This window comes from Serinus canaria, chromosome 3 (assembly GCF_022539315.1).
Source record: "Serinus canaria isolate serCan28SL12 chromosome 3, serCan2020, whole genome shotgun sequence".
Lineage (NCBI taxonomy): Eukaryota > Metazoa > Chordata > Aves > Passeriformes > Fringillidae > Serinus > Serinus canaria.
Genome location: NC_066316.1, coordinates 89,834,430 through 89,846,623, shown reverse-complemented (window position 1 = coordinate 89,846,623; position 12,194 = coordinate 89,834,430). Strand labels below are relative to the sequence as shown.

The following is a 12,194-nucleotide window of genomic DNA, read 5'->3' as shown; positions in this document are numbered from 1 at the left end:
CTCAAGAGAAGAGGAAGTAATTTTCTTCTTGATTAAGAAAAAAAAAACAAACAAAAAAAAAAAAAAAAAAAAAAAAAAAAAAAAAAAACAAACCAAAAAACCCAAAAAAATTAAACCAAACCAAAAAAACCCAACTCTTTCAATTTCCTCTTTTCTATCCAGAACTGAACTGTAATTTCACTAATAAAAATTTATCCACTTCCAATAGAATGCTTTTCACTTTTAGGAAAGGAGGTGTTTCTCCTTTCCTAAAGTACTAATATTAAGAACAATTTTTAGCTATGAGAAAATAACATAAGCAACACAAGCTGTCAGTATACCCACAGCACCAACCAAAACAATTACGCAAGCTAATATGTACTTGCTAAGAAAAAAAAGTATCTTCTTTTTTTTTAGTTCTACCTAAAAAAATATCTCCCTTCCACCTGTGAAAATCCCATCTCTAGGGGATTTATGATTTATGCAAGTTAAATTAATGATATAGCCTCTGGTTTTAGTCAACTGGGACTGAAACCACAGTTTCATCCAGGTCCAACAAGAAAAGCCAAGCAGGATCCAAATTCTGCTCTCTCCCCAGTCCCAAGTGGGACTGGGAGCCAGTGCTGGAAGGCCTACAGGGGCTTTGATTTCCCATGGGACCAAGCAAATACAAGGGGCTTAGGTCATACATTTCCACTCTATGGACTTCTTCCCTTCCACTGCAGGGCCCAGGGCAGGAGGCCAACAGGCTCCCTGAGCACTTCTGCCTGCACCACCACCCACCGTTCCCTGCAGGGCTCTCAGGGACACACAGAAGAGACTTTCCCTTCCACGTCATAGTGCTTGGGACTACAGAAAGCCACAGGAACATCACTGGAATCTGGTCACCCCGCACAAACAAAAGGGCTTGATCGAAATAACCAGAAATGTTTGAAGTATTTTGCAGCCCTAATTCATACTGGTTTTATTTTCTGACTTAACAAGCCCAGCCCAAGGAAGCAAACACTTCAGAATAAAGTGCATTTCTGGGATTATGTCACCTCACCATGGTACTGTGAGCATTTGTGTGAATGGCCACAGCACTGGTACACTGGTGTCCTAGGAATAAGGAAACATTACTTGTGTCACCAGAAGCACAAACATTAGGAAGGCTGTGAGAAATGAGTATATAATTAGAAGGAGAAAAAAAGATATTTAGAGAAAGCACCTTTTCTGTCACCCCATTTTTTTTTTCATTTGTCAGCTATTAAATATTGCCAGGAAACCCACTCCCTGCTGGATGATTAATTTTGTTGTTTGAGATCCCCACTTAAACAATTTGTTGTTCTTTTGATCCAGTACTAATTGGCCTAGTTATGCAGTACTGCATCAGCCAATAATCTGCATCTGACTTCAGCCTTGCTGCTCACAGGCAAAGGCTTCAGATGACAGAGGCTGGTACAAAACCAAAGGTTTATTATACTAAAATATACAAAAAAGCTCAAGCCAGAAGTGACTTGCTACATATATTGCTACATTTACTGGACACTAAAAATGCATATATGTAAATCAAACAAGTTAGAAACCAGAAGCAAACTCTGCCTAGTTATAGTAAAGAAGCAAGAAATGAAAGTCCACACTGAAGTCCTGCATAAAACCGGAAGAAAAACTCATTCCCCAAGAGGAGGAGGCTCTCTGCAGAGGTCTCAGCTTTTTTGGGCTGGTACCCCAAGCAGCTTTTTGTGCTAGCATTATCTGACAGCAGATTGTAAAAGACACAGCAAAGGAAAAACTACTCCTGGTGTCGATTTCCAGAATCTGCAGAAAAAGAAATTGTTTCAAAAGGAACTCATTTGTGTAACAGAAAAACAGAAGGAAACAATCTGCTTTTGTTCCAGAGGGGGTCATGTGAAAATGCATCAAGTCTCCTGCCAACAGCCACACAACATTAAACACTGCTTCAACAGCAGCAACTACAAGGGTTCTTTTTAAAATAGAATAGTTTCCCAATTCAGAGAAACATCGACTCCCAGAAAAATTGAACCAGTGGCCATTTGAAACACTGTGATTGGCCTATTTCCTAATACTGAAAGTAAGGTAAGCAAATTCTGCAGCTGACTGCATACATGAGCAGATCAGCAGCAATGCTCCTTTACCTACAAGTCATCCCACCACAAGGCACACTATTCACAGAATCATGGAATGGTTAGGTTTGGAAGAGACCTTTGAAGCTCATCTAGTCCAACTACCCCACCATATTCCACTCAAGGTGCTCAGAGCCCCATCCAATCTTGAAAGTTTTTTGTGCATGGAGCATCTACCACCTTTATGACCAACCTGTCCCAGTGCTCCAATGCCTTCACTGAGAAAACTTGTTCCTTACATCAAGTCTAAATCTGCCTTCTAGTTCAAAACCATTGTCCCTTGTCCTAACACTACAGTCCCTATTAAAAAGTTTGTAGCCATTCTCCTTGTAGGCCCCTTTTAGGTACTTGAAGGCCACAATAAGATCTCACTGGAGCCTTTTCTTTTCCAGGCTGAGCAGCTCCAGCTTGCTGGATGCAACTCTCCAGGTAGGGTCTCACCGGAGCGGAGGGGTAGAATCCCCTCCCTCATCCTACTGGCCATGCTGCTTTTGGGTTGCAAGCACATGTTGCCAGCTCTCCTCTACCAGTACCTCCAAGACCTTCTCAGCAGGGCTGCTCTCAATCCCTTCATCCCCCAAACCGTAGTGATGATTGAGAACTTCCCCAGCCCAGGTACAGGACCTCACACTTGGCCTTGCTGAACCTCATGCGGCTCCCAAGACTCACTTCTTGAGCCTGTTCAGGTCCCTTTGGATGGAACCCCAGGCATGTCAACCACACTCCTCAGCTTGGTTGTTGCCAAACTTGCTGAGGGTGCACTCGATCTCACTGTCCATGTCACTGATGGGGACACTAAACAGTATTGGTCCCTCTACAGACCCCTGAGGGACACCACTTTGTCCATCAGGACTCTGAGTCACTGACCACTCCTCTCTGGATGTGGTCATACAACCAATTCCTTATCCAGTGAATAATCCACCCATCAAATCCATATGTCTCCAATTTAGAGAGAAGGATGTTGTGGGGCATTGTGTCAAAGGCCTTGTAGAAAATGACTGATTACATCCATAGCCTTATTCAGTACCTATAGTCAGGGAAAAAAGACCCAATTGGGACACACAGTGCTTTTTAAAGCAGGTACCTCTATATACACCAGGTATTTTTCCTAACCTGCCTTTCTACAATGGAAAAGGAAATCATCCTCTCTCCCACCAATTTTTACCAGTGTAGTAAGGCACCTGACCAGACTGGATCAGAGTCTGGTAGCAGTCAGGCTTACAACCTGGAAGACATTTCACTCCTTTAAGTCCAAATATATAACCCAGAAAGAAACCCTATCTGATGCTCTAAACAAACAAAATTACTGGACTTTAATTCTGCAACACAAACATAATAAAGGGTAAACTTGCACCTTGCCCCAACAAGATTGAGCAACATCATTACAATACTACATTTTCAATAATCCTCAGGATTGTGACGGACAGGTTTTTTTGGCTCTTTTGGCATCCTGGGTTCATTTCTGGCACTATGAGCTGAGACAGCCACCAAGCTCCAGCAGCCACCCAAATATTTGTGCAGAAGATGTGAAGCTCGGCCCTACTGCTTAGTCCAGGCATTGATAGCCCTGGTGCTTCTTGGTGTGATTAATCAAAATACAGTTTAAAGCCTACACAAAAATATGTTTTTTGTGTAGAATATGTTTCAAAAATTTATTTCTATAAAGTGTTTCATTCAAGCTACCAGCATGGACAGCCTGCTCTTCTAATGCATGTAAACTACTCTATGAGGAAATGGCTACTACACACTGGAGGATTTCATCCAGCTTCTGCCCCCCTTCAAAGGAAATTCTCTCCTATGCTTTCCACAAAAATGCATTCTAGAGGCTTTATGCTATGAAGGAATTGAAAAATTTTTCATCACATTTTGGTGGTGTTTCTTGAGTTTCTTCTTGAAGTAACTTTCCAGGTGATGCAGAAAAATACAAAGGTTTGCTTTCTGTCCCATGGCACCCTTTTTAAGCAAATCAAACAGCAGCAAAGAAAACCATTTTAAGCTGAAAGCTCAAAGCACTAGGAGCCTGCTCCCTTTCAGAAGGATCCTCCAGCTCTCACCCGGCTGCTCAAGAACTCCCTGAAACAGATCCCAGTTTTCACAGCTAAGTGCCTGAACTTGAGTTCTAATAAAATCCCCAAAATAGGCATCCAAGTAATTGTTCTGGCTTCTGAGAGAAATGTGCTGTCAGGCCTGGCTGCTCAGCCTTTTTGGAAAACAGCCACTTTCTCTGTTCTTAAATTAGGACTTCAAAGCCTAAATTTAGGCACTTGCTTTTGCTTTTGGAAATCTTGATTTGTGTTTTCTCTTTAAAGTAATGTTTCCCAGTTCCTGCCTCTGCAGAGGTGACTCCTCTTTTTCCTCCAAAAGTACAAACTATCCCTCCTCCAAAAACCCAATGAGCACACTGCTGTTCGCTTTTGTAGATATAAGGAATTGAAAATGCTTTGCTGCTTGAGAACTGGAAGACACCACTGATAATTAAAGCTGTCACTGTTTTCTGTCCATTTGCCAAAGCTGCCCAGTTTCTCCTTTCAATTCCCCAAGCCTTAACCACCCCTTGAATGTGTTCCCTTTGCCTTTCAGCTTCCTGCCAACTGCAGATTACCCTTTTCTTCCCTTTCTGAACACTCTTGTAGGGCCCAACCATGCTTAATGTTAGCAATAGACAGGACTTCAGAATAAACTATAGTCCATATTGATCTGAAAGTGTAGGTATATTTATTTTATGGGAAACCAGGTGAAGCATGAGTGCTGTGGATTTTGCACTTTAGTTTTGTTGAAATAGAAGAAGATACTTTTAAACTTTATTTTGAATCTCTCTGTTTAACAATGTGATACAGATTTTTGGCCCCATGGAATCAGCAGCAAAGCCTCCAACCTTCTGTTGATACATCATGACCCACAGTGCTGAGCTTTCACATTCACCAGCAGCACCAGCATAAGGAAGTTTAGAAATAAGTAATTTGTATAAAATTCAGAGAAGTGTAACAAATGTGGGACAAAGGAGAGAAGTGAGTTTCAAACAGTTTAACCTTAATGAGATTTCAAACCATTTGAAAATGCATGGTTTAAAGAAAGACTTTGGGCAGGGGTGTATACAGGGGGTAATATATAGGAGAATTAATGTCATGAATTATATATATATATATATATATATATATATATATATATATGTAATTTCATGACATTGCTTCTTCTGTCATTCCATTCCCTCAAATCCTTCAGTAATGGTTATCTTACTACTTAAACAGAGATGTGGTAAGAAAGTATTTTAGGAACAGAAATAAATACAAGAAAGGATACTGCAAAACAGAATAACTAATTGCACTTAGTACACGATACCTCATGAAATCAGAATCTAATGATCTTCAGATAGGTAAGTTAAGAGAAACAATAGGTTTCTGCAGTTTTATTTACACCTTTAGCAGATCTAAAATAGGTCAAATTAGGATGTGACTGTCCTAGGATTAGAACACTCACACGAAATTCATCCCCTTGCACTCATAGCTCTTGATATGGCATGAGATGACTTCAGACAGAGGGAAAACACCAAGGGTGATGGCCAAGCAAGAAGAGCAAGTTAGCAGCAAGCACACAGACACACTCATGGAAGTATTAAGAATCAGAGGAAAATGGTTCATGACTGCCTCTACGTGCCAGAAGGATGCATCCAGCATCCACATACAAAGACATTTCATGCTGCAGAGGCCCCCTGAGCAGCAGCAGATCTGGCATCACCCAGCACTATGGTTTCCAAAAGAGCATGCATTTTCCTGCAATGAAGTGTCCAGGGGTATATCCTGTGCCTGTACCCCAGCACTGCCATCCTGGAAACCTCCTCACCACTGCCAGCTTACAGCGTCGTGCTGTGAGACCAATACAGCTGACACTGGAGGAGAATTTACAGAAATAAAATGTGGAGGAAGAAAAGGCAAAGCATGCAGGTCTATTTCAACTGCTGTAATTGTAATACACAGCAATGACACTGCAGAGAACTTCTGCCTAGGGTTTAAGAATTGCTTCCTTTTCTTTTTTAATTGAACAGAAGAGAGTGTCTGTAACAAACCAGGTTAGATGGAAGAGGGGGAATATGTACATGGCACAAGAGCAACAAGTTGACTTTTTGTAAGGAAAGCCAAAGCACAGCATTTGCTAGATAGCTTTGCTCAAAGCCCCCTTCCCAAAGCACTATGGGAGGGATTTTGTTTTTATTAACAGCTACTTTTTGAATCTGAAGCTCCATCTTTTTACAAAAGCTGTGCTGGTATTGTACTTGGGAAAACAAGGGAACCTGGGGGTCCTGGCCGATGACAAGCTGAGTCTGAGTGAGCAGTGCTCTGGCAACCAGGAGGGCCAACCCTGTCCTGGGCATCAAGGACAGCATGGCCAGCCAGGCAAGGGAGGGGATTGTCCCACTCTGTTCTGCCTGGGGCAGCCTCATCTCGAGTGCTGGGGGCTGGTTTGAGTGCCACACTGTATAAAAGATATTTTAACTATTAGAGAGCATCCAAAGGAGGGCAACAAAGACAGTGAAGGGCCTTGAGGGGAAGCTGTATGAGAGGCAGCTGAGGTCACTTGGTCTGTTCAGCCTGGAGGAGACTGAGGGGACACCTCATTGTAGTTACAGCTCCTTGTGAGGGGAGGAAGAAGGGCAGACACTGATCTCTGTTCTGTGGTGATCAGTGATAGGACCTGAGGGAATGGCCTGAAATTGTGCAAGGAAGGTGTAGGCTGGATATTAGAAAAAGGTTCTTCACTCAGAGGGTGGTTGGGCACTGGAACAGCTCCCCAGGGCAGTGGTCACAGCACAGCCTGACAGAGTCTGGACAATGCTCTCAGGCACATGGTGTGACTCTTGTGGATGGTCCTGTGCAGGGTCCAGGAGCTGGACTTGATGATCCTTGTGGGTCCATTTCACCTCAGCTTATTGTGATAACTGTGATAGCTGCAGCTCACAATTGAAAATTAGCCTCAGGAGGCCTGGGAAGCTAAAGAGAGTTGAGAAGATGAAGGGAAAAAAACTAAGAAAAAAACTAAGACTGCCATAAGAATTTAACCTTTCATTTCTGGTTTCATATCTTTTATTCAAAAGCCACCTGCAAGAAAGTCTGAAAATTTTTTCTCTCCTTTAATAATGGGATTCTTGTAATCTCTGTGTACTTCACTGAAACCAACTTTTTACTTCCACAGGAGTAAAATGAAGTTACAGTCACCAAAGCCTATTTTAATGAGCCTTCTGGGTCAAAACATTGCATTTTCTAACAACAGAACCAATGAGACTACAGTCAGTGGGACCAAGAATGGAGAAGCCCAGCCTTGCATGATCATTACACTCAAGAGCACTGTGTACTCAAGATAATAAGCTTCAACTTACCTTTTCTTTAAATGCCTAAGCCTCATAATTGCATAATAAAATTTAAAAATAAGTAGGAGGAAAAAAAAAGTGACAAGTGGGACTTTCCATCCACATGTCCCTCATTTCCTCCAACACCTGGAGCTGCACCACCAAATCTGAACACCAAGAACATCTGTCACCCACCTGCCCACTTCCTCCTGCCAAAATCCTGCACTGAGGTCTGAACGCAGAGACATCTCAAGAATAAAACTCAAAGCATGGAGATATATAACTCTTGGTTACCTCCTTTGCATTTAGTAGCTTGACACATGAAAGTTTGCTATCTAATTTATAAAAGTACTTGAAATTGTCCTGCACATGTGAAACACTGTACAAAGCAAAAATGGCTGCCTGCAGTTATCCTGTAAACAAAGCTTAGCTATAAAAAGGTTATCTCGGGTTCACATGCTGACTAGATACAGCAATCCAATAAAAACTGGAGGAATTAGAAGACCATGAAAGCTGAGCATGACAGTCACAAAGGTAATGCTACACCATGCAAATCTGACTTGTACAGGGATAAGAGTGCACATAAAACCTGAATTAAGATGCCCCGCTAAGATGTGAAACTACAACCCCTGTGTTCAGGTGGGTAACTGACACCTTTCAGAGTACCACTTGTGTTCTGGAAACCAGATCACACTAAAAAGCACACAAACAAGACACCCTTAGGCAAGCTACACTATGATAAGTATTTATTTGTGTGCTTACTCTGTTTCCAATGCTTGCAGGGTCATACCTGGAGTGCTGTGGGAGCAGTGAAATTCTCTGGAGAGCCCCAGCACACAAAATTACATGCAATAAACTGAAGCAGTTACATTCCTCAATACAAATTAATTTCTGTAATTTTACCTAAAATAAGAAAGAATGCATACTGGCACTATAAATGCACCCCAGTGCTTGCCTTACTGCCATTTCTTTATAGCCATGCTATGAGAAGTCAATCTTACAACTTTTCTATGTTCTGGCTGTACACCTGTGAGACCCTGTGTGGCTGCAGCTGTACCAGTTGGTACAGCCTTCACTTTAAGATGCTAAACATCATGCCAGACTGTACCATCATACATAAGTAAACAGTACTAACAGAGGTCAAGCAGGTATGAATGACAGCTGGCTTTGAATAGAAGAAGCTACAAAAAAAAAATCCTCCTCTTCCCACCATTCTAAGAAGTAAAAAAAGAAAAAATAATACTTTAGATGCAAATGTTATGCCATGGCATTGTACTGCTCAGGACAGAATCCTAACTATTATATGCCCTGTTAAACCCTCTGCCTTCAAACCAGTAAAAAAAAAAAATAGGCTCATTATTCAGAAAATCAACTACCTTTTAAGACCCAACTGTCTTTCTAAAGGAAAAAGGTGCTAACACTATAGAAAGGAAGTTTTTTGACCTTGTTCCTGCCCAGGTTGCAGAAGGAGTACTGAAAGTGAAGATATGTCCCGGCATAGGGACAGAAAACAAAGAGACAGGAGATTTCTTACAGATGCATTTGTCAGATCATTCCCCCATACATTTCCCTTCTTGTACAACCCTTCACACACCTCTAAGTTGCTATTGTTGCCAAAACCAAGCAGCCAGCTGATGGCATTTCTGTTACAGAAGCTCAGGACTGCAAAGTCTGGTGAGTCCTGAGGAGCTGAACATCCTTGCCTGCATGTCAAACCAACTTCTGCAGAGAATTTTTGGGGTACCAAATCATTGCTGTAACAAAGGTCCATAAAAGAGGACAGACTCCTGGAGCAGTCAGAAAATAAAGCATTGGTACCTGCACATTTCCTTTGTTTGATTTTGGCAGCACTTTCTGAAATGTTACTTCATCAAAAGACCCTGCTCCAGAAGGCAAGTACTGCAGTTTCTTATATTTTATTATTTGTTTTAAGGGTAGAAAGACCAACCAACCAATTAAAAGAAAATTCTGTGATGGTACAGCTGTGTGTGATCTTATCACTTGCTCTATGAACTTTAAATAGACTACTGGAGGAAACAACCTCACATATAACTTCCAAGATGTTTTCTGCAAGCTCATAATATAAAGGCTTCAGTTACTTGCAGAAGTCAGGCAGTGAATTCTAGGAAAACAGGTAGCTTTCCTCCAAAGTTTAGCCACTCTTTTCTTTCAATAAGAGGTATCAAATTCTTGGTGCAGTGAGAACCCTGCTGCCACTAAAATCCATTCCAAGGAAGAACACAGCTAAACTGAGCCCCCAGCTCCAGCACCAAGATGCAGAAGGTTTTGCTACATTTGCTTCCTACTTTCACAAGTGCTGGAACAACAGCAGAGTCAGCACTGTAACTTGATGTAATATATCTGCTTTAAATACAGGGACAAAGCAATATTCAGCCAAACAGGAGGTAACAGGCTTCCTTCCCAAGTCTGCAACTATCCCATTCTCTGCAGGGCAGCAGTCCTCTGGAAAAGGGGGCACCAGACATGACCCCCTTCGCCTCACAACGTGTGCAAAGCCTCTTAAACAACATCTTCAGCAACTAACTCTCCTAAAGATAAGCATCTCCATCCACTTGTGATGCCAGCTCATGCCCATAAGCAACCCTCAGGCTCAGAGTCATCACATCACCTGATCCTTGCTCCAGCTTCTCCATTCAGCCTGGTCCACTCTATAACCATAACCATATAACCACCATACCCAGGGCATGTGCAGGAACAAGGAACAGACAAGAACAGATTTGACATGGCTGCAAGGCTGCTTTCATTCCTTCCCTACTCGCCACCATGCCTTGGTGGAAGGAACCTGGAAAAACTGAGGTAGCCCCAAAGAAACCAACCAAACAAGAAGATCAGCTTTCAGCTGGGTCCATCCCACAGCTGATGTACTGCAGGAGAAGCAGCAGCTCGACACAGACGTGTGGGTGGCCAAGAGGTCTTACATGGCTGAAGATGAGCACACTGCACCCAGCAAGGAACCACAGCAAAAAAAAAAGGCATGTGAAACAGACAATGGAAGATGTAGAATGTCTAATGCAGAATTCTGAAATGCTATTAAGAGGAGGCCAAAATAAAATGCATTGCACAATCAACATTTTTCATATAAGAATGGTTCTAGTGAAAAGTACAAAATTTGCAGAAAAAAGAAAGTATGAAGTAACAAAAGGTCATACAGGATATGACGGGCAGAGCTAGCTTAGATGATTTCTTAATTATAATTGTAGCAGGATTATACTGAACTGACAGATTATTGTAAAAAGCAAACAACAACAAAAAAAGCAACCTTCAACTATGTTCAAACTATGAAAGAGACAGAATTTAGGATGTGTTAGCCTGTTTCTGTCTTGATAACTGCAGGGCTAAGGATGATCTCAAGGCAGGTTAGGTAGGGAAAGGGGGAAAAAGGCCACCATCAAGAGACCAAACACATGACAAACCAACCAAACATTTCTTTCAAGAAAAGACAACTTGAATGTTTTATTCAATCTAAACACAGCTAAAGTATTCCAACCAAAATGAGAAAATAAATACACAGAAAAAGACTGAAATAAAAAGCTAAGCAGACAGTGAATATGACCAAAATCTCTTGCTATAGATTGGCCTGAAGGGCCTGAGGACAGAGGGGAAGAATCTCCTTTATTTCTCAGCTTTATATGTTATACTGTAAGAAACACGTTATGCTGTAAGAAACAACAAACAACAACCACTAGTGATTTGAGACACAGTAACCCAAGACTAAATTTCAGCAGGAAGTTTGACTTTCTGATAATACCAAGTATTTTTCACTTGATGCCCAAAGCTTATTATTAAATTTGTTAGATGATAAAAACATTGCTGTGCAATTTGTGATTTACAAATAGGAAACAATGCTGACTGAAGCAAAGTGAAAAACCTAACTTACAGTATATAAGTTCTCATGTTCTGCCAGGAGTGAAAGGACAGAATCAAGTAGTGTTTAATCAGCCACACTTGTAAAGCAACTTTTTAAACTGGGCAAAAGACGTGCTTTTCAGCCTCTATATTAAGACTCTGCACATTAATTATAAAAATGTCAACATACTAGAAGTTGCTCAGCAAGTAAACCCTGAGTACATTCTGAGTACTATTCTGAGTGCACCTATTTCATACATGCTTTGAACAGACTGTGTAGGATACAGAATAATGCTTCAGGCAATTAAATTGCTTACTCATGTCAGCAGCTCTCTCAAAGCCTTCCCCTCTGGAATCTCACCACGACCACATCTCTATTTTTACTGTATGCTAAAAGCAAAACATGTTTTTGTGCAAAAACCTCTTTCATTAAGCAATTTTTCAAGTGTCAAAACACCATTCCTATAGTTGCAGGTTATTTTTCCACAATGTTTTTATCTCTGTGCAATACAAGCCCTCCACACAGATGTGTCATCTCTAAACCAAACAGCAGCAAAAGGACCCTTCAATTAAACAGACCTGCTATTTTCGACCAGGGAGTTAAATGCTCAAGTTCATATCCCCTCAATGGAACTGGTATGTGGTGGAGGAATAAGGGTAGGGGAAAAACCAAAAATTAAAAACTACCAAAAAACCTTTGTTAATATTCTGACAGCTTAGGTGGGAATTTGGTAGGAATCTTAGAAGAGCAATGATGCTGTAAAGTGAGGATGTGCCAGAACCACCAGTGGTTAGAGATTTTTCATTGGTTCGGTGCAAAACACAGCCTTGCTCCTCTGTTCTACAAAACAACCCTTTAGGGTGCTGGGTGAGTAAGATTTTAA

At 41.4% G+C, this 12,194-nt stretch overlaps 1 protein-coding gene across 7 annotated transcripts in view; it reads right to left on the bottom strand.

The window, feature by feature from the left end:
• ELOVL5 (ELOVL fatty acid elongase 5) overlaps positions 1-12,194 on the bottom strand; it is a 39,490-nt gene that overhangs the window by 17,660 nt on the left and 9,636 nt on the right. The window lies entirely within an intron of this gene.